Below are 21470 nucleotides of genomic sequence, written 5' to 3'. Positions count from 1 at the left end.
CTGCCGACAACAAGTTTGCAGTCTAGAGGGGGAGACAAACATCAGTATAAATAATTACTTAGGAGGAAGAGAGCTATTGAGTGCCTTGGGCAGTTTTGGTCTTTTAAAAAGCATCATCATTTTTCTTTTCTTTTACTGGAGGCTTCCCCAACCCTCCACCCTGGAGTTTCCTTGGGAATGCACAACCTCCTATGTGTCTATGTGACTAGAGTCAGAAACTCCTTACCATTGTTCTAAAGTCCTCAGTCAACTTGCCCCTTTCTGATCCTACCTTGCTGATTTCCTACTAAAGCCCTGCACGCTCACTTTGCTCCTCTAACATCAACCTACTCACTGTACCGCAGTCTCATCTATCTGTCTTGCTGCTGACCCTTCACCCATACTAATCAATCAGCTTAACAGTGGTATTTATTGAGCACTTATTATGTGTAGAACACTGAACTAAGTGCTAGGGAGAGTACATTACAAGAAGGTTAGGAGATAAATTTTCTGTCTTCAACGAGCTTACAATCTAAAGGGGAAGACAGACCTAAATATAAGCAAGCAGTCTAGAATGTATAATTTAAAGATACGAACATAAGTGCTATGAGGTTGAGGGTGGGGTGAAAAACATATGACCTAAGGTAACAGATACAAGTGCATAGATTACACAGAAGGGTGAGGGAGCTGGAGAAAACAGGAGTAAATTGGAGAAGGCCTCTACGAGGAGATGTGATCTTAATTATGTTTTGAAGGTGGGGAGAGTGATATTCTGGCATATATGGACAGGGAGGAAATTCTAGGCTAGGGCCAGAAAGTGGGAAAGAGATGTGCAGCTAGATAGACAAGATTGGGGCACAGTGAATAAGCTGCCTCTGCCTGAAACTCCCCCTTCATATCTGACAGACTATCACTTTCCCCACCTTCAAAGCCTTATTAAATTAACATCTCCTCCAAGAGTCCTTCTCTGATTAAGTCCTCATTTACTCTACTCCCTCTCCCATCTGCATCACCTACACACTTGGATTTGTGTCCTTTATTCATCCCAAACTCAGCCCCACAGCACTGATATTCATATGCCTAGTTTATATTGATGCCTGCCTCCCCTTCTAGAACATAAGTTACTTGAGGCCAGGGAATGTGTCTACCAACTCTGTTACACTGTACTCTGCCACGTGTGTAGTACAGTTTTCTGCATACAGTAAATGGTCAGTAGATTAATTGATCACCAGTGGGCTGCTGCAGGGCTCCCTGTGTGAACAGTTCACCTCATTTGCCACCTGAAGCCTGGGCCAGAACAGGAACTTTCTCTACATCTTCTCCTGGGGTGAAACAGCCAGGCACCATCTTGCTTTGGTAGTTTTCAGGGGGACAAGAAGATCCGCAGCTGTGTGTGGCAAAGTGATAGCTTTTCTCATCCTAAGCCTTGTGACTCTGTAGCTCTTAGTAGTACTAGTATGAATTCAGCACTTCCAGTGACTTAAAGCACTGAACTAAGTACTGGGAAAAACCACATAGGTGAGAATCATGACACAGTCCCTCACCCTCAAAGGGCTCGCAAACTAAGCATAAAAGGAGGGGAGAGGAGACTGGTGCCAGATGCCTAAGGAGAGGTGAGATAATAAGACACTAGAATGACATAAAAGACAATGATAAAGATGAATAGAGTAAAATAATAATAATAATGTTGGCATTTGTTAAGCGCTTACTATGTGCCAAGCACTGTTCTAAGCGCTGGGGTAGACACAAGGGAATCAGGTTGTCCCACGTGGGTCTCACAATCTTAAACCCCATTTGACAGATGAGGTAACTGAGGCACAGAGAAGTGAAGTGACTCGCCCACGGTTACACAGCTGACAAGTGGCAGAGCTGGGATTCGAACCCATGATCTCTGACTCCAAAGCCCTGGCTCTTTGTTGGGTAATATGGCTAAAGGAACAGAGTTTTGGGCTCCTCATGGTTCAGATTCCTGAGCTCTGGTAACTGCCCTTAGGGCCTTCTTGATGTGCCAGATTGCTTGAAGACCTCATGCTGCTGCTGCTGTTGCTTGAGTCCTTCTCACCATGACTGTGCAAGACAGCATGGGAGAGAACTATGGATGATGCAAAAGGGGTGGGGTACAGATTCCTGGAAAGATGGCACTTCTGTCTGAAGAGAAGAAGCATGGGCTAAAGGAAAGAGCCCGGGCCTGGGAGTCAGAGGACCTTGGTTTTAATCTCAGCTTCACCACTTGTCTGCTGTGTGACCTTGGGCAAACCACTTAACTTTTCTGTGCCTGAGTTACCTCACATGTAAAATTGGGAAGAATACTGTGAGCCCTACGTGGGTCAGACACTGTGTCCAATCCGATTATCTTGTATCTACCCCGTTGCTCAGTAGAGTGCCTGGCACATAGTAAGGACTTAACAAATGCCATCGTTATTATTATTAGTTGGGGGTGGAGAATACTATGGCTACTACTGATTGATCGATAGGGCCCCTGGGTTCTTCATCATCAAGTTTGATGACTACTCCTGGACCTTTTTGCAGGTGGGCTCCGTGGAGCCAGCTGTAGCATCACAGCCAACTCCTTCACCTCTCTGTCTCAGCCAGCACGACTATGACCTTCAGAGGTTAAAGTCCCTCCCCTCTGCCCCCTCCCAAATCATTGTTTCCTAGGGCTGGCACAGGGAAACAGCACTAGTTTGCCTTCACATATGACTTTTTCCTTCCCTGTTACTACTTTTAGAGTGTATACTCAGTCCCATGGGACAGGAACCAGGCTGTTTGGCTTGATTTGTATCATTCAGGCCCATGTGGATGCTTTGCTATCCCTATCCACAAAAACTTCACCCAAATACATAGGTTCTGGCTAAAGCCCCTAGAACTATATTTTAACTTTTTATGTATTTCAATTAGGAGGACGAGCAGTCTGGAGAGAAAGACTTTAGGGCCAGCCAGCCAGTTGGAATAGCAAAGGGCCATAAATTTAAACGGAAACATGGAAAAACAGTTTGTGGGGAGGGGGAAAAATCCAAACAGACTTCAATCATTTGAAACAATCACCTTTTCAAAGCGCCTAGATCAAAGAGAATGCTAAATCATCAATAACTACAGTTAGCCCACCAGCTGTAGGGGGGTAGGGGGAGTGGGGCGGGGAGACCTAGCACAGGAAGTTTCTGAGCAAAGGATACAGAGCTTTGTTGGCAGGCTAGATACTTGTTCTCCATGGTCTCTTCACCCTGAATTCTTCTCTCCTTCATTTTCAAGGAGTCTTTTGTAGTTCTGGAGAAGCAGCATGACCTCATGGAAAAAAACACAGGCCTGGGAGTCAGAGGACCTGGGTTCTAATCCCAGTTCTGCCACATGTCTGCTGTGTGTCCTTGGGGAAGTCATTAAACTTCTTTGTGACTCAGTTACCTTGTCTGTAAAATGGGGATTAAAGCTGGGAGCGCCATGTGGGACATGGACTGTGTTCAACCTGATGCTCTTGCATCTACTCCAAGGCTTAGTACAGTGCCTGGCACATAGTAAGTGCTTAACAAATGTTATAAAATATAAAAATAAATATAAAGACAATTCAGAATGAGGGAGTAAGAACTGAAGACTAACTCAAAAACATGTCTCCCCAACCAAATCACTTAATAATTATCTATTAAACACAGACAGAGTACAGAGCACAATACCAGATGCTTGAGGTACATGTTAAGGAATAGGCATTGCCGCTGTCTTCAACAAACCTATCTAGCCCAGAGAGGAACTGGGTTTAACTCTATGTTCTAGGAATCTCTCAGTCCATTATTGGTGTTCAGGGAATGTTAAATAGCAGCAATAGGCATGTTTCCTTTCTCATCCTCTGATGTTTGGTTGATTACATGTTTGTATCTTGATGTATAAAACTAAAATTGATCCCAGATGGATCTATGCTGATGCACATATAAGCTTTGGAAACTGAAAACTGGAACATGGTTTGAGGGCAGCAAGCCCACCTTTGCTACCTCAAAGTTTCAGAGATTATATGGCACTAATGTGCTAACTGTAACAGAGAACCACAGGAAGGCAAAACCAGAACCACCTAGCATTTAAATTGAGAGGAAAAATTTTAACACACTTCAGCCATTTATTTTCAAGACCATCTCCTGCAATACAGATGCTTCCCATATTCAATTGGCTAGCCATCTTCATCGACCAGGTGTACTTTTCCCCCCTACTGCCTCTGATGTGGTGATATTTCAGGTTGCACAGTGGCAAAATCTTCCCTAAAGCTCTGCTCCTTCTGATTGTCTTTCCCCTCATCAAACCTAAACCTCAGGGCCTGTTTCTTCCTTCCTCTCTGCCAAATCCTTGATCTTTCCCAAGACTGTTTGCCATCCTCACCTGGTATAACTTCATTATTCTTTTAGCCTTGCCACCCAGATTGGCCACTTCAGTGACTTAGACCCCAAACCACTGCACTTCCCTTGCTCCCCAAAGTCACACTATGTAAGGCCGTGGAGAGAGGGAGCTTCTTAGGAGCCGTTTAGGAAAGTCCAGTTCTGAAACTTCCAGTATATCTACTAGTAAATGCAGGAGGATTCTTAGGATAAATTATTTCCTTTGTTTTATACGACCAAGGAAGACTTTTCTTCTATCCTTACAAAATTATTTGATTCACATCAAAAAACACCTCAAAAGAAAGTATCAGAGCAGAGGGATTTAAATTTTCTTAATCTCTATTTCTGCAGAACAGAAGGCTATTTTAATACTATCTGAATGCTAAATCTCAACACAAAGAACTCAAGAGATTTTTTTTCTTTCCTTTAAGGTAAAGAAACATGGAAAGTCCAAAGAAGCTTTGATGGCTACAGTGGAAGGGACAGAAGAAGATTTTGGTTCTTTAAAGACAACCCCTTGAAGACCACCTGGTGAGGAATGTATCCCTGGTTCAATCAAACAATCAATGGTGTTTATTGAGTTGTTACAATGTGCTGGAACACTCACTGTACTAAGCACTTAGGAGAGTACAATACAATAGAATTGGTAGACATCATCCCTGCACTCGTGGGGGGAGAGAGATGTTAATAGAAGTTATAGATAAGAGCAGAGTATAATGTTAGTACAGAAGTACTCTGGGGGTTGTAGGGAGATTGCAGCTTAATAACTCCTCTGCCTTCTGCTTAAGAATGTTCATTCATTCATTCAATAGTATTTATTGAGTGCTTACTATGTGCAGAGCACTGTACTAAGAGCTTGGGATGAACAAGTCAGCAACAGATAGAGACAGTCCCTGCCGTTTGACGGGCTTACAGTCTAATCGGGGGAGACGGACAGACAAGAACAATGGCAATAAACAGAGTCAAGGGGAAGAACATCTCGTAAGAACAATGGAAACTAAATAGAATCAAGGTGATGTACAATTCATTAACAAAATAAATAGGGTAACGAAAATATATACAGTTGAGCGGACGAGTACAGTGCTGTGGGGATGGGAAGGGAGAGGGGGAGGAGCAGAGGGAAAAGGGGAAAATGAGGGTTTAGCTGCGGAGAGGTAAAGGGGGGATGGCAGAGGGAGTAGAGGGAGAAGAGGAGCTCAGTCTGGGAACGCCTCTTGGAGGAGGTGAGTTTCAAGTAGGGTTTTGAAGAGGGAAAGAGAATCAGTTTGGCGGAGGTGAGGAGGGAGGGCGTTCCAGGACCGCGGGAGGACGTGACCCAGGGGTCGACGGCGGGATAGACGAGACCGAGGGACGGTGAGGAGGTGGGCGGCAGAGGAGCGGAGCGTGCGGGGTGGGCGGTAGAAAGAGAGAAGGGAGGAGAGGTAGGAAGGGGCAAGGTGATGGAGAGCCTTGAAGCCTAGAGTGAGGAGTTTTTGTTTGGAGCGGAGGTTGATAGGCAACCACTGGAGTTGTTTAAGAAGGGGAGTGACATGCCCAGATCGTTTCTGCAGGAAGATGAGCCGGGCAGCGGAGTGAAGAATAGACTGGAGCGGGGCGAGAGAGGAGGAAGGGAGGTCAGAGAGAAGGCTGACACAGTAGTCTAGCCGGGATATAATGAGAGCCCGTAACAGTAAGGTAGCCGTTTGGGTGGAGAGGAAAGGGCGGATCTTGGCGATATTGTAGAGGTGAAACCGGCAGGTCTTGGTAACGGATAGGATGTGTGGGGTGAACGAGAGAGACAAGTCAAGGATGACACCGAGATTGCGGGCCTGAGAGATGGGAAGGATGGTCGTGCCATCAACGGTGATAGAGAAGTCTGGGAGAGGACCGGGTTTGGGAGGGAAGATGAGGATCTCAGTCTTGCTCATGTTGAGTTTTAGGTGGTGGGCCGACATCCAGGTGGAGACGTCCTGGAAGCAGGAGGAGATGCGAGCCTGAAGGGAGGGGGAGAGGACAGGGGCGGAGATGTAGATCTGCGTGTCATCTGCGTAGAGATGGTAGTCAAATCCGTGAGAGCGAATGAGTTCACCGAGGGAGTGAGTGTAAATGGAGAACAGAAGAGGGCCAAGAACTGACCCTTGAGGAACTCCAACAGTTAAAGGATGGGAGGGGAAGGAGGCTCCAGCGAAGGAGACCGAGAATGACCGGCCAGAGAGGTAAGAGGAGAACCGGGAGAGGACAGAGTCCGTGAAGCCAAGGTGAGATAAGGTATGGAGGAGGAGGGGATGGTCGACAGTGTCAAAGGCAGCAGAGAGGTCAAGGAGGATGATCCTCCTCCTCAAGAATCAAGATCAAGGATCCTCCTCAAGGATCAAGAATGTGATCCTTTAGGATATTCTTGTAGTGAAGATGTTCTTGAATTTCCCTCTATATTACATTACATTACATATTCTAACGAGAAAACAATATGAGAAAATGAATGAAGGGATAAGGTAAGTTTTCTTGAAGCAAGTCCCCTCTAGAAACAAGACTCCCTTGCCCCTTCGTTGGTCACCACCCTTAAAAGAAATGAGAAATTATATCATCTCAGGAAGATTTGCATTAGTTTTACCAGGAATTCAGACCTTTGCCAAGGGAAGGACTGGTCAAGATTTCATTTTTTCAAGTCCTGTAACTTGCTTTAAAAGTACAAAAAGGGAGTCTGGAAAATGTGTCTTCAGCTGTCAGGAGAATGTAGAAGGACAATTGGTCACATTTTTTTTTTCTTAAACATCTAAACCCAGGACAAAGATTGCTATGCTGTAGCTTTCATGCCTATTCTTTTATCAATCAATAAATCATATTTATAGAGCACTTACTGTGTGCAGAGCACTGTACTAAGCACTTGGAAGAGGACAGTACAACAAAATAATGAACACATTCCCTGCCCACAGTTCTGCTGCTGGACAGTGGATTGGAAGTTGGGAGGCTTGGCTTATCAATCAAACAATGGTATTTATTGATCACTTACTACATGCAAAGCACTGTGCCATTCACTTGAGAGAATACAATATAACATATTTGTATTATCTTGCTAGTTCTGCCATTACCTGTCTCTGTTCATCGCTAGGCAGTCAAATGATCACCTTTATTGAACACTTACTCTGTGCAGAGCACTGTACTAAGTGCTTTGGAGAGTACAATATAACAGACATACTCCTTGCCCGCAATGAGCTTACAGTCCAGAAGCAGAGACAGATTAATATAAATAAATAAATTTCTGATATGTACATAAGTGTCATGGGACTGGGACGGGAGATGAATTAAGGGAGAAAGGGCATTGCAGGAAGGAGTGGCAAAAAAGGAAAAGAGGACTTCGTCAGGGAGGACCTCTTGGAGGAAATGTGCCTTCAATAAGGCTTTGAGTGTGTGTTTGGGGGGACAGGAGGGTAACTGTCTGTCAGATATGGGGAGGGAGGGTGTTCCAGGCTAGGATGTGGGTGAGCAGTTGGAGGCGAGATAGATGAGATGAGGTACAGTGAGAAAATTAACATTAGAGCAGCAAAGTATGTAGGATGGATTGTAGTAGGAGAGTAATGAGGTGAAGTAGAAGGGGGCAAGCTGACAGAGTTGTGTGCCTTAGCTTCAGGCTCAGCATTAGGCAAGCATTCTTCTACCAAGGTCCACTTCTCACCTAGGGTGGACCCAGGGGAGCAGAGCAAGGTCGGGCTGGAGATGCTTAGAAGAAAAACTACTTTCAGCTCCACAAATGATTCCACCCAGAATTTTTTCTTTGAAGAGACCCATACAGGATTTTCTCCACATTGGTAGACGGGGTGGGCAAAGCAGAACCACCTTCTGCCACCCTCTATTTCCGCTTACAGACCCCTGGACATTTGACCCTCTCAGATTTCTTATTTGCCTGTATAATTGAATGAGTTGAATGAATGGGAGAAGCAGCATGGCCTGGTGGAAAGACCATAGGCCTGGGAGTCAGAAGGACCTGGGTTCAGATCCTGGCTCCACCACCTATACGTTATGTGACCTTGGGCAAGGCATTGTTCTTCTCTGGGGCTCAGTTACCTCATCTGTAAAATGGAAACTAAATCTGTGATTCCCATGTGGAACATGGACTGCGTCCAATCTGATTATCTATTATCTACCCCAGTGCTTAGTACGGTGTCTGGAACATAGTAAGTACTTAATAACATAAAAGAAATAACATAAAAGAAAAACAAAAAGCACCCAAATGGCTCATGAAAACCAGCATTCTGGCTTACCAATGGTCAGTGCAGCCAAGCCTCTCACTGGAACCAAAACCCCTAAAGCCGTCACAAGCACCGTGCCATATACTTTTTCATTGGCCCCACAGCTAAAAGAGGCTCTCTGTATTGGTTTTCCTTCTCTCCCCTGGCCATCCCTCACCTCTCTGCCTATCTCCGTTAAGAGGGGAGTTTCTCCAGGCTTCATTTCCCCGACTGCTTCTCATCGACCATAGGGAAATCAGCCAAGCTACCATGCTGCGGGCTGCCTGTCGTTCAAGGACCTCTCTGGGAGGAGAACAGAGAGCAACTCTTCATTAGCCGTTCCCAGGCTCCTTTCTCACTGCCGTGGGAATGACAATTGCCAGGAGGGATGGACGGACCTTGGACTTTTACTTCTGGAAACTATCCTCCTGTACAAGCTTCTTTCTCTGCCAGGCAGAGCTCCTCAGGGATGCTGTTAGGTCATCCAGGGGTTAACTATTCATGTGACTGGAAACTGGACAAGAGATGGAAACTTGCTATGATATCTGCCGTCTTCTTTTCTTGCTGCTGTTTGAGCCAAACAACAAGTTGAGCATTCTATTCAGAAAGGCCCAGGGGGGCCTGAGTGAGTGCTCATTCCCCCTCTCCCGCAAACTCTGCCCCTTTCCCCTTCTAGCCACAATGGCTATTCTGGCTCCACACATCACCTCAGTTTCCTGGAAACCAGAGAGGCACATGAGCCGCATCCTCTGCATCTTTCTTGACTGGGGCCAAAATGAAATGCTCCAAAACAGACAAGTGAGTCATCCAATAATTGTGCTTGTCCTTTCCAATATCTCTCTTCAATCAATCTGAAGCAGACCCATTTGGAAGTTCAATGTTAATTTCACAGGAAATAACAGTTGCAAATCCACAGAGATCCAGCGAGGTTCTGACAACTCATGTCTCATTTTTTTTTTTTGGTTAATGCCTGACCACCTCTTAAACACAGGCCACAGTGAAGAGGATGGAAATTGTGACCAGGTAATTCAGGTTATTATCATGAGGCCTTAGAGGCCCAGGTCATTACCTTTGGCAGGTTCAAAACCTGAATGGATTTTAGCCACTCCTTCCTAGTATCTCTGCCTCCACCCCCTAACTGTGGGAATCCCTCAAGACTCAGTCTGAGTCCCCTTCTATTCTCCATTTACGCCCACTCCCTTGGTGAACCCATTTGCTTTAATGGCATCAACTACCACCTCTATGCTGATGACTCCCAAATCTCCCTCACCAACCCTGTCCTCTAGACTTCTCTGCAGTCTCGCCTTTCTTCCTGCCATCAAGACATCTTGCATATCCCACTGATACCTCAAACTTAATATATACAAAATAGAGATTTTCATCTTCCCACCCAAAACCAGTCCTCCCCTGACTTTCCCATCACTGTAGACAGCACCACCATCCACCCTGTCTCACATGCCCCTGACCTTGAAATTATCCTGACTCGCCTCTCTTATTCAACTCATATGTTCAGTCTGTCACGAAATCCTGTCAGTTACATCTTCACAAAACCTCTAGAATTCACCCCTTACTCTTCATCCACATTGCTACCTTACTGATCCAAGCACTTATACCCTGCCTTGACAGCCTCCTCACTGACCTTCCTGCCCCCTGCCTCTCCCTTCTCTAGTCCATATTTCACTCTGCTGCTTGGACCACTTTTCTAAATAAAAGTTCAGTCCACAACTTCCCATGCCTCAAAAACCTCTAATGGTAGCCAATCTACCTCCGCATCAAACTGAAACTCTTCATTATCTGCTTTAGAGCTGGAACTACCTCCCCCTTCATATCCAAGAGGCTACTGCCCTCCGCATCTTCATAGCCTTATTAAAATCATATTTCTTTCAAGAGGACTTCCCTAAGACCTCAATTCTTCCCTCTGTGTCACCTACACCTTTGGGTCTGTACCCCTAAAGCACTTAAGCACAAGTCCTCTCCCAGGCCCACTGCACTCACATACGTACCCACCTGTAATTTATTTTAAGGTCTGGCTCCCCATTTAGATCATAAACTTCATGTGGGCAGGGCTCATGTCCACCAATTCTATTGTTTTGCACTTTCTCCCAAATGCTCAGCACACAGTAAGCAATCAGTAAATTCTGGAGAACCATCATAGCCTAGTGGCAAGCAGGGGCTTGAGAGTCAGAGGATGTGGGTTCTAATCCTGGCTCCACCACTTGTCTTCTGTGTGACCTTGGGCAAGTCATTTAAATTATATGTGCCTCAGTTGAGATCATCTGTAAAATGGGGATTAAGACTGAGTCCCATTTGGGACAAGGGACTGTGTCCAGCCTGATTACCTTATATCTACCCCAATGCTTAGAATAGTGCTTGGCACAAAGTAAGTCCCTAATAAATACCATAATCACTATTATTAGCAGTGGTAAATACCATTGATTGGTTAATGCACTCACTATCAGTATCTAGTGGGGGTTTTCAGCCAAGAATCTGAGATGATTTGGAACTCCTACTTGCTTAATTGCAGATCACTCTGGAGTTGCAACTACTATAGGGCAGGAAGAAATTATTTATTTGTTCAGGTGATAACAGCAACTAGTCACAGGCCTTCTAACCAGGCTCCGGTCCTGAAAATTCTGTTCCCAGAAGATGGGAACTAGAACATCAAGACTGGCATCAAGATGATCCTGGCAGGGGACACTGGTGCTCAATTATTGTCTTTCAATTTCATGAGACCTATTGCCTTGGTATGCTAGCAAAAACCAACCTCTTCTGCAGACTAATATAAGAATCGGAAGGCTAATGAAGTCCAAAAATAGAAAAAAATCAAGAAGATAAAAAGAATCATTCCAATATTTGAGATGAACTTCCTCAGTTTACGATCCAAGTGGGTGGCTATTTCATGGTTTGGTTTTGAGAATCAGCATAGCTTATTGGAAAGGGCATCACCTTGGCAGTCAGAGGGTTTGAGCTCTAATCCCATCCATGCCGTTGTCTGCTGTGTGACCTTGGGAAAGTCACTTCACTTCTCTGAGTCTCATTTCCCCCATCCACAAAATGGGAATTCAATACCTGTTCTCCCTCATGCTTAGACACTGAGCCCCATGTAGGACTTGATTATCTTGTATTTGCTCCAGGACTTAGTACAGTGCTTTGCACTTAGTAAGTTCTAAACAAATTCCATAGTTAGGATTATTATTAATAATTTTGGAATAAAAAGCATCACAATCCCATGTAACTGGCTTTTCTTCTTTTTTTGTTCTTAGTACTTAGTGCTGCTCTCTCATTCACACATTCAGAAGAAGCTTTATGGCTTTACATCTACCATCTTAGAACACTGTAGAGTGAAGATGCACCAATAATCATCACTGCAAGGAAGAAAGTCTGCTGCAGTAGTAAGAATACTTCACTACTCCTTGCAAACCTACCAGTAGAGATAAGCCTCTTCAAAGAGGACAGAGTTGATGAACGTGAAAATATGGAGAAATTTCCGGGCATTGAGGTTGTTGTGAAAGGTACAAAATATGGGTGAGAATTACCTACGTTACTTTTGATCCAATTATTGGCTTCTCTGGGTGCCCTTTTCTGATCTCCCTCCGAAGAGTTGAAGAAGTTGATTTACAATCCACTAATTAGCTGTTTGTAATATTTTCCACTTACACAGAATTTTTCTCTACCATTGCTGCTTGTCATTGCAGCTGGCAGAAAGAAATTCCAGGTCAGTGATTTTTATTTCCTATAGAACACCTGGTTCCCAGCTGCTTATTTTGGGGTCCACAGGGTTGCCACTGGTAGCCTCACACACTCTGGGAAGCCTTACAGTGTTGCATCCTAGCTCCTTGAGGGAGGTTTCGGGTCTCCCGACATCTGCTGTGCGACCTTGGATGAGTCACTTAACTTCTCTGGGCCTCAGTTACTTCAACTGTAAAATGGGGATTTAAACTGTGTCCAACCTGATTACCTTGCATCTACCCCAGAGCTTAGAATAGTGCCTGGTACATAGTAAGTGCTCAACAAGTACCAAAAAAAAAAATAAAGCCCATGGAAAGCCAGCTTCCCTCTCAGCAGCCAGGTTATCCCCTACAGGGATGACAGTCAGTCGAGGGCCTCCCCTCCAACACAGCTTATTGTCTTGCCCTGGGTACCATCTCCACCCCACAAATCTTGATTGCGTCCGTTTTGATCTTGGAGTATGAATGTGTCGGTGAGGAGTTTCTATCTGGATTTCACCCCTTCTGGGGCTTGAGGATTTGGGGAGAGGGTATAAGTCCCGGCTTCTGTCCCCATACTTCTGCTCCTCTGAATCAATCAATCACGCAATCAATCATTCAGTCGTATTTATTGAGTGCTTACTGCCTGCAGAGAATTGTACTGGAAGCTTGGGCGAGTATGATATAACAGAGTTGGTAGACATGTTCCCTGTCTTCCAAGAGTTTACAGTCTAGTGGGGTAGTCAGACATTTATAGAAATAAATGACATATATAAATTATGGATATGATATATAGCTTAGGGTAGGAGTACAGTTTTTACCGCTAATATGGCCATGGACTAGAAGCCCCAACCTACCCAAGAACAAAAGAGTCTGGGGAATTTTCTCTGCTGCTTAAGATCGGGGTATAGGGCTGTTACAAAGGTGTCAAGAGGATGTGAACATGGTAATGGGGATAGGGAAGCTATTAGTTTTGATCACTGACTGCTAAAACTGTTGCTTCCCAACCACTCCACTCATTCCCAAGGCTTTAGGTGTGTCTGCCCTCCCAGCTCCCTCTCTCCCTCCCTCTTCCTCATCTTCTGGACTTCCTTCCTGCAGCTGCACAAAACAAAGGTAATAATTGCAGAGACTTTTGCCACTCTAACCCCAGATCATTTTCCTAGTCAGCACAAGAAGCAATTATTCCATTTAGAAAATACTCCCTAGACTGGCTTGGGGTCCCAGGCTAATTATTTCTATTACAAGTGATTTTCACAATCAAACTCTATTGGCCATCTGCTGGCCTAGTTCCTCTGGATCCAAGTCGTCATCATTTATTTGCATTTGGGGCCTGGATATTGATTCCAACCTCAATTGTAGTAACATCCATAGAGCCAGAGATTTTATTTTCCATTGTGTCACTCAGATTTCTTTTTAAATATATGAACACTTCAAAAGTCCTTTCCCTGTTGGCGTCTACATATGGACCTTTTCCCTCCTGCTTAACAGCTAGTTTTCATCTTGATGTTCAATCTTACTTTCTACCCAAGCTCCTTTGCTACCTAGGCATTAATCTTCAAAATTAAACCGTGCTTTTCTCCTTCTTTTTTAATCCATTTATGCTAAGGATCCCTAGAAGTCCATATTGGAATAGTTGTCAACATGTAACATTCCAGCAGGTTAGTAAATTTGGATTTCCCCTTTCTCATTCCTTGCTGGTTCCCCTTAATAATTCCATGTCTGTTGTATTGTATTTTTCCAAAGGCTTAGAACAGTGCTCTTCACATAGTAAGTGCTCAATCAATGCCATTGATTGATCGATTGATTTATCAGGTCTTGCATTTTCTGCACAAGAAGCTCAAATTATTTGATCCGTATGAATCCTTAGAACTTCCCAATGCAGATTTAGCATACCCACTTTAAAGGTGGGAAAACTGAGGCCAGAGAGATGAAACAAGCAAGGGTTCTACCCTAGGCCCCACAGCAGCAAGTCAGGAACAAACCTGGTAAGAAGGGCTGGGGCTCCTGATTCTCTGCATTATTCAATTTACGAGACCATGTAGTCTGACTGAGTTTAATTTTGTGCTTTCTCTTGATACTTTAGTTAGTAATTCCCAAGGATTTTCTCCCATCATCCACAGTCTGCATTATAACACCAAGACATGGTTTTCTGGTTTGTGTCCTTGGCTTTTCTGGGACAGCACCGCACACATACCAATTTTGAATCCTTTCATTTTCTAGGTCCTCTGAAAACAGCAACAAAACCAGAAAAAGAGTACATAAAACAAGATATTTTAGCAAAGGGTTGTAACTAAACCAAAAAGATCCCTATCCAGGGCCAAATCATCCTAATTATACTGAGTTACTGAATTGTACTTTCCAAGTGCATAGTACAGTGCTCTGCACACAACTAATGCTCAATAATTATGATTGAATGAATGAGTTATGCTCTAATGCAGGTTTCACTGTGGCTTTCTGTTGAGGAAACAGTGAGCTTATATTGGCTTAACATCCCACGGGCAGTATCAGTCTGCCTGCGGGATGTTAAACCCCCATATAAGCTCACTATTCCCTTAACAGTGTTCTAACCGAAAGGCATATTTATTGAGATCTTACTGTGTGCAGAACACTCAACTAACCACTTGGGAGAGAACCATGTAACAGATACATTCCCTGCCCATTATGAACTTGCAGTCTAGAGGCTTGTCTTTATGTGTGCCCATTGTCCTTACTGAACCAGTCAGTGGTATTTATTGGACACTAACTTTTTACAGAGCACTGTAAAAAGCTCTTAGGAAAAGTGTCACTTTAATCTGATTTTTGCCTCTGCTGCATTTGTCTTCTGAGGTTTAAATCAGACATGATCTTAAAGAGTCTCACAGTTGGTCCCGGTTCTCCTTAGGAAACTAGATATGATTGAGTTTTTAGTAGCACCGAGGAATATATTATCAGGCCTATGATTCCCTAATGCCCAGTGTAGAAGATTCCTTTTTTCTTTGGAGAGGAAGAACAAGAAAGGGCCTGACCTGCTGAAGAAACATTTTTTAGTGCAACCACTTGCATAAGTCCATTGGTGTTAATCTGTACTGCTGATCTTTGTAGATATGAATGACCCAGCTGATGGATTATTTCTCAAGTCTACTCGGGTTGAAAAACCTTGGCTTCCCAGCACCTCTTTTTCTATGGATGGCATTTTAGGCTGAACCAGGACCATCAGCTGGTAGTGCCATTGTAACTTGGCATGGGTAGAACAGGTGCTTGTATACTCCAGGAAAATGCTTTGTTCATTAGAACCTATCAGACATCCTAAATAATAGAGACTTTTGTACTCTTCCCAGTTATCAGGTGGTCCTCATCAGATTCATTTTAGACGGAATCTTAGAAGAAAGTATAGATCCTGTCCATCACCAGGTTTAAAGTATTTACCGAATCGTATGCTTAAATAGATTTGAATTCTCAATCGATGGTATTGATTGAATCCTTACTTTGTGCAGTGTGGTTTATTAAACACACAAGAGAATACAGCAGAGTTGGTAGACACATTCCCTGTCCACAAGGAGCTTACTTTTTCCTCTTCTAATTGTGGATACCCACCATTCTCTCTTCAGTCTTCCTGACTCTCCTCTCTTCATAATACTATTGAATGAATGAATGAATGAATGAATACTCCCTTGGATAGCTCCTCCTCTTCCAAGGATAGAGAGAACTTCCAGATCTCCCTCACTGCCCCCCACCCCTTTGCAATCTTGCATTTCCTCCTGCCTCCTGGACATCACTATATGGACAATAATTGAGGTATTGGTTAAGCATAGACTATTGTCCAAACACTGTGCTTGGCAGTGGGGTAGATATAATACAGTCAAATCAGACACAGTACCTATCCCACTCAGGGCCTACAGTCCAAGGAGGAGGGAAAACTGGTATTTAATCCTCATGTTACAGATGAGGAAACTGTCAAGTTATTTGCCCTGGTTCATGAAGCAGGCAAGTGGCAGAGCTGAGATTAGTACTCAGGTCTCCCACTCCTGTGCTCTTTCCACTAGGCTTCTTCTCTGGCCAACACCTCAAGTTCAACACATGTTCAATAGCAAACTCCTCATCTTCCCTCCCAAATCTTCCCATGCAGCTGACTTACTGCTGTCAACAACTCCCTTATCTTCTCTGTCCCTTCAGCTCACAATCTTAGGGTCATTTTTACTCCCCACTGTCTTTTACCCTTCACATTCAGACTGTCACTAAATTCTACCATTTTTTCCTCCACCTCCATTATCAGAATAGCTGGTATTTACTGAGCACTTACTGTGTGTAGAATAAACACTTGGTAGAGTAGAGTTGGTAGACACGATTCCTGCCCTCAAGGAACTTACAGCTTAACAGCAGAGACTAACATTAAAATAAATTCCAGGTAGGTGAGACAACAGAAATAAGGATATGGACATAAGGGCTGTCAGGGTTGGGGTAGGGTGAGTACCTACAAGCTTATGGGGTATGGACTCAAGTGCATAAGGTGATGCAGAAAGGAAGGAAAATAGAGGGGGGAGAAAAATTTTTCCCTATCGGTCCCTTTACCCCCTCACTTACAACTATCACCCTGGCTTCAAGCTCTTGTCACCTTCCAATCTTCTGATTGGTCTTCTGCCCCCAACCTCTTCCCTCAGCTGCCCAATCATCCTCCCCAAATATGGTTCAGAATAAATACATTACTGCTTTCAAAACTTCCTGAAATCCCATCTCCTCCGGGTGGTCTTCCTTGACTAATTTTTCCCATCCTGGACAAGGCACATGTCACTGGCCACTGTCAGCACTAATGTCTAGATCGATGTCCACATTAATCTTATAATAATTGTTTTTGTTAAGTCCTTACTCTGTGTCAAGCACTGTGCCCTATTTATAGTGTTAGGGTGTATACAAGGTCATCAAGTCAGACACAGTTCCTGTCCCAGAAGGGGCCCACAGTCCAAATAAGAGGGAGAACATGTACTGATTCTTGTATTAAGGGACTTGTGAAATGACTTTCAAAGATTGGGGAGAAATTGAGGTATGAAAAGACATTCTCACTCACAGAAATATAGAAGATATCCCAAGACAACCTAGGAAAAGCACAGATTAAAAAAAAAAGTTTAGGCTATAGGACTCATTTCTTCATCAAATAGGAAAAAAAATTGTTCAGGCTTGGACATTTGGAAAGGAAATGGATAGCCTTCTAGACATGGTAAGTTTAACCGGCTTATTTCATGGAAACTCTTTCCCTTCATGATGCATCTGATTACAGGAACTGAGAAAAAGAGCAAAAAAAAGTGAAGAAGCTTGTCAGAGTTTATCAAGCAGGAAAATGTGATTTATCTTCTTCAGATTGGTTCTAGGCCTAATGAGTCTATTGATTTGGCCTTAATTGCATTTTTAAAATGACTTGAATTACGAAAGTTTAGGAATTTTTGAAAAAAGAAGGGAGAGCTTAGCTAAGGAGTAACCAAACATCACATTATTTTTCAAATGTTTTAGTTTTGGCAAAACCAGATTTAACTTATTTCACAACCACTTTTCTCTTCAATTTTTAAGCCCTTGAGTATTTCAAAGGAAATTTAATCCATATGCTTCTGATTCATTTACATTTTAAGTCATAAAAATGTTATTTTTATAAAGGCTGTTTGATATCCAAGAAAATTTCTGAGCCTCTTTTTATCGTCTCTTTAAAGTCTTGTTTCTTCGAGCCAGGGAGCAGACAGAGTGTGTGATGTACTATGCAAAAACACAATCCAGACAGGCTTAAGCTGTGGTCTGAGATCAAACCTGAGTTTATTATCGATCACCAGCCAAAGGGAAATGGCAATACAATGACATGGAAGATTGGCACAGGACTGTGGTGAGCTTCTAAAAGCATGAGAAAAGCAAGTGGCAAATGAAAGTGGGATCCCATCATCAATGTATCAGCCATTCAACACAGATGACGTTGCTGTACTGGGGAATCGAGGAGTCAGTGGGTTGCATGTAAAAGATCATGGACTCCGGGAAATCCATTCTTCAAAGCGTCCTCAGATCATTCCCTCCATCCCTCTCCCCTCTGCCGACAAATAATAATAATAAAAGCTAAGTGTGTGCCAAGCACTAGGCTAAATGTGGGGGTAGATATAAGATAATCAGGTAAGACGCAGTCCCCGTCCCACATGGGGCTCACAATCTAAGTAGGTGGGAGAACGAATATTGAATCTCCATTTTGGAGATGAGGAAACAGAAGCACAGAGAAGTTGTGACTTGCCCAAAGTCACATAGTAGACAAGTAGTAGAGCTGGGATTAGAAGTCAGCTCCTCTGATCCACAGGCCCTGGCTCTTTCCACTATGAATCAGTGATATTGAGTACTCAATGTGTGCAGAGAACTGTACTAAGTACTTTGTAGAGTACAGTCCGACTAAGTTGGTGGGAACTCTCCCTGCCCATAGTGAACTCACATTCTAGAGAAGAGACAGATATTAATATAAATAATAAATTATGAATATGTTCCTAAGTGTTGTGGCGCTGACAATGGGGTGAATATCAAGTGCCCAAAGGGTACAGATCCAAGTACATAGATGACTCAGCCATGTTGCTTCTTCAAAATTCTTCACAAAATAAAAATTAGCTAGCTAAAGCCTACTCAAGTCTTCTAAACTGCACTTCTCGCTGGTAATGCCCAGGAATTGAGGTGGTGTCATTTTTGCCCACCCTCCTCAGGCTGCTATGCCACGTGGACTGATAATAAAGGTGTGGGAGTCCCATCTCAGCGGGATCAGGGACATGGCTCAAGTAGTGGGTGGAAAATTGATAGAAACCTTTGAGAATGGAAAGGGTGTCGGTTATCAGCTAAAACTCAATTTGGCCTTTGAGCCATGTTGTTCCTGACAGGGGAAAGATTTAAAAGTCCAAGTAAAGATCCCTCTCGGATGACAAAAATCACTAGTTGATAATTTATAAAACTGTAGCCGCTGGTACTGAACAGCAACAGAGACTCCTTCCGTCGTCCCTGGTGTAAATGTAGATGTAATTGTAAATCCAAATGACTATTACTTTCACATCTGTTGGCAGCCGGTCAGGATCTGTTTAGAGGACGCGCTGCACAAGATGTACATGGCTGCCAATATCTATTAAGCATCCCCATAAATTCTCCTGAAATCTTTAAAAGAGATGCTTTACTCTCATGATAGTCCTGCAAAAAAATTGTTAGCATTATTCTTCCCCTTCCTGGGAATGCTGCTCACTAGCTGATTCTAGCTTAGTTCTAGCTCTCCAGCTCAGCAACCGACTTTTACTCCACCATCAGGAAAAGACAGTATTCTACTCATGCTGACACAATTCCTTTGCAGCACCTATTATAGGAAGAAGAGTTCATGCTGTAATCTAGGCATACATTTGACCCACTATGAAATTGGTGTGAGAAGAAAAGAGAGGTAATTGGCACTTAATACAGTCATTTTAAGTGCTATAGCAACATTTAAAAGAAGTGGGGACTCTTGGATTCATGCCATAGGATGCTCAGCTACTTCAGGATCAGGGAAAGGCTATCTGCCCACAATCTTCATTCAGTCTATTTAAATGATCTTATCCCCCACATCATAATCCGTTCCATTCATTTCTACCAGTTGTTGATTCTGGAGAACTCATTCACTCCCATGGCTTCAACTACCACCTCTTTGTGGATAATACCCAAATCTACATCTCCAGCCCTGATCACTGTCCCTCCCTCCAGTCTTGCATCTCTTCCTGCTTTCAAGACATTTCTATTTGGATGTCCTTCTGTCACCTCAAACTTAATATGTCCGAAACACAGCTCCTTATCTTTCCCCCGAAATCCTATACTCCCCATGACTTTCCCATCATCGTAGACAGCACCACCACCCTTCCTGTCTCACAAACCTGTAACCATGGCATTATCCTTAACTCCTCTCTCACTCAACCCACATATTAAATCCATTACTAAATCCTTTTAGTCCTACCTTCACATCGTTGCTAAATTCCACCCTTTCCTCTCCATAAACAGCTACTATGTTAATACAGTCACTTGTCCTATCCCATCTGGATTACTACATCACCCTCTTTGCTCACCTCCCAGCCTCCTGTTTATCCCCACTCCAGTCTATACTTCAGTCTGCTGTCCAGATCATTTTTCTAGAAAAACTTTTAGAACATGTCACCCTTCTCAAAAAACTCCAGTGGTCACCCAACCACCTCTACATCAAACAAAAACTCCTCACTATTGGCTTTAAAGCACTCTATTACCTGGCACCCTCTTACCTCATCTCACTTCTCTCCTTCTACAACCAGGCCTGCACACTTCACTCCTGTCCTAACTAACCTTCTCACTGTGCTTCGATCTCACCTGCCTCGCCGCCCCTCTCCGACCTCCTGCCTCTGGCCTGGAATGTCCTCCCTCCTCAAATCCCACAGACACTTTCCCCTGCTTCAAAGCCTTATTGAAGGCACATCTCCTCCAAGAGGCCTTCCCAGACTAAGCCCCTCTTTTCCTCATCTCCCACTCCCTTCTGTGTTGCCCTGACTTGCTCCCCTTGCTCTTCCCCTCTCTCAGCCCCACAGCACATACACACATATCTGTAATTTCATTTTGTTTATTTGTATTGATGTCTGTCTCTCCCAGTCTAGACTGTAAGCTCGTTCTGGGCAGGGAATGTGACTGTTTATTGTAATGTACTGTCCCAAGTGCTTAGTACAGTGCTCTGCACACGATAAGTACTCAGTAAATACTATTGAATGAATGAATGGCAGTCAGTCAGGAATATTTATTGAGGGCTTACTGAGCGCAGAGCATTGCACTAAGCGTTTGGGAGAGTACAATATAGCAATATAACAGCCACACTGGCTGTCCACAGCAAGCTTACAGTCTAGAGCTTCTGAAGTGTGATTTAAAGTTAAATTTGTTAGCCACTTTACTTGAAGATCTGCCCCTCATTGTCAATTACTCAACTCCAAATCCTTCAGCTGGAATGTCAGCTATTTGGGATCTTTGGGCCTTGACTCCAGTTTCCATCCTGCTCCCATTCAGCAACAAAAGGCTCCCAGTGAATGCCCCACCCTGATTTAGGAAAAAGTCTGCAAGTCCTGGTCCTTGATTAAGAAGAGTGTCTGGATTCCAAAGTCTGGTAGAGGTGGTTGCCTCTAACACCATTCTAAGGGCTAACCGTGGCTACAGAAGTGCCTACGTACTTTGCCCAAGTTAATAGTCACTGCTCCTGAGGGATGGATTTTAGGACCTTT

Source organism: Ornithorhynchus anatinus, chromosome 5 (assembly GCF_004115215.2).
Source record: "Ornithorhynchus anatinus isolate Pmale09 chromosome 5, mOrnAna1.pri.v4, whole genome shotgun sequence".
NCBI classification, from domain to species: Eukaryota; Metazoa; Chordata; class Mammalia; order Monotremata; family Ornithorhynchidae; genus Ornithorhynchus; species Ornithorhynchus anatinus.
This window is presented reverse-complemented; position numbering follows the sequence as displayed.